This window comes from Penaeus chinensis, chromosome 6 (genome assembly GCF_019202785.1).
Source record: "Penaeus chinensis breed Huanghai No. 1 chromosome 6, ASM1920278v2, whole genome shotgun sequence".
In the NCBI taxonomy this organism is placed as follows: domain Eukaryota; kingdom Metazoa; phylum Arthropoda; class Malacostraca; order Decapoda; family Penaeidae; genus Penaeus; species Penaeus chinensis.
Window position 1 is genome coordinate 35,679,489 of NC_061824.1, and position 2,500 is coordinate 35,681,988.

The window sequence follows — 2,500 nt, forward strand, 5'->3', positions numbered from 1 at the left end:
CTCTCTCTCTCTCTCTCTCTCTCTCTCTCTCTCTCTCTCTCTCTCTCTCTCTCTCTCTCTCTCTCTCTCTCTCTCTCTCTCTTTCTCTCTCTCTCTTTCCCTCTTTATTCATTTACCTATCTATTCTCTTTCTTTCTCTTTCTCTATTTATATACAGATAGATAGATAGATAGAAAGATATATATATGTGTGTGTGTGTGTGTGTGTGTGTGTGTGTGTGTGTGTGTGTGTGTGTGTGTGTGTGTGTGTGTGTGTGTGTGTGTACATCTACCTATCTATTTATTTATTTTTCTGTCTGTCTGTCTATTTACCCATTTGTCTCCTCTCTCTCCCTTTCTCTCTTTCTATTCCTATCTATCTATCTATATTTTCATCAACCATTTATCTATCTATCTGCCTGTTTATATTTAATTATATCGTGAATTGTAGTGAGTAACAGTTCGATTTCTAGCAAAAAACTCACTTCACACCGAATTCTCTCTCTAAAAAAAAGAGGGAAATTTGGTCAAACGCCTTAAAGGCTATATTAACGCATATTCACATGTATACATATATACGTACCAACATACACACACACACACACACACACACACACACACACACACACACACACACACACACACACACACACACACACACACACACACACACACACACACACAATTATATGTCCATACATACAAAAATACATACACCCATACATACAAATACGCCCACACACACACACACACACACACACACACACACACACACACACACACACACACACACACACACACACACACACACACACACACACACACACACACACACACACATACAAATTCACACACACATACGTACATACATATAACACTCAACAAAAAAATAGAGGAAGAGGAAAGCTGGCAATGATCAATGATAAACCTTAGTGATAGTAATATTCATCTCGAGAGAATATAAGATTCTTGTTACATAAGGATTAGTCAACATGGAATTAAAATCGAGAGAGGGAGAGAAGGAGAGAGTGAGGGAGAGCAGAGAGGGCGGGGGAAAGGAGGAGAGAGCGAGGGAGAGAAGGAGAGAGTGAGGGAGAGCAGAGAGGGCGGGGAAAAGGAGGAGAGAACGAGGGAGATAAGGAGAGAGTGAGGGAGAGCATAGAGTGGGGGGAAGGAGGAGAGAGAGAGGGAGAGAAAGAGAGAGTGAGGGAGAGCAGAGAGGGCGGGGGAAAGGAGGAGAGAACGCGGGAGATAAGGAGAGAGTGAGGGAGAGCATAGAGTGGGGGAAGGAGGAGAGAGAGAGGGAGAGAAAGAGAGAGTGAGGGAGAGCATAGAGGGCGGGGGAAGGAAGATAGGAGACGAGGGAGATAAGAGAGGTAGAGTGAGGGAGAGCAGAGAGTGCGGGGGAAAGGAGGAGAGAGCGAGGGAGAGAAGAGAGAGTGAGGGAGAGCAGAGAGCGGGGGAAAGGAGGAGAGAGCGAGGGAGAGAAAGAGAGAGTGAGGGAGAGCAGAGAGAGCGGGGAAAGGAGAGAGAGCGAGGGAGAGAATGAGAGAGGTGAGGGAGAGCAGAGAGGGTGGGGGAAAGGAGGAGAGGAGAGAGGGGGAGAAGAGAGAGTGAGGGAGAGCAGAGAGCGGGGAAGAGGAGGAGAGAGCGAGGGAGAGAAAGAGAGAGTGAGGGAGAGCATAGAGTGGGGGGAAGGAGGAGAGAGAGAGGGAGAGAAGGAGAGAGTGAGGGAGAGCAGAGAGGGCGGGGGAAAGGAGGAGAGAGCGAGGGAGAGAAGGAGAGAGTGAGGGAAAGCATAAGAGTGGGGGGAAGGAGGAGAGAGAGAGGGAGAGAAAGAGAGAGTGAGGGAGAGCAGAGAGGGCGGGGGAAAGGAGGAGAGAGCGAGGGAGAGAAGGAGAGAGTGAGGGAAAGCATAGAGTGGGGGGAAGGAGGAGAGAGAGAGGGAGAGAAAGAGAGAGTGAGGGAGAGCAGAGAGGGCGGGGGAAAGGAGGAGAGAGCGAGGGAGAGAAGGAGAGAGTGAGGGAAAGCATAGAGTGGGGGGAAGGAGGAGAGAGAGAGGGAGAGAAAGAGAGAGTGAGGGAGAGCAGAGAGGGCGGGGGAAAGGAGGAGAGAGCGAGGGAGAGAAGGAGAGAGTGAGGGAAAGCATAGAGTGGGGGGAAGGAGGAGAGAGCGAGGGAGAGAAGGAGAGAGTGAGGGAGAGCATAGAGTGGGGGGAAGGAGGAGAGAGAGAGGGAGAGAAGGGGAGGTTGAGGGAGAGCATTAGAATGGGGGGAAGGAGGAGAGAGTGGGGGAAAGGAGAAGAGAGCGAGAGAGAGAGAAGGAGAGAGTGAGGGAGAGAAGGAAAGACAGAGGGAAAGTAGGAGAAAGTGAGGGAGAGTAGGAGAGAGTGAGGGAGAGTAGGAGAGAGTGAAAGAGAGAAAGAGAGAGTAGGAGAGAGTGAAGGGAGAGTAGGAGATAGTGAGAGAGAGAAAGAGAGAGTGAGGGAGAGTAAAAGAGAGTGGGGGAGAGAGTGAGGAAGA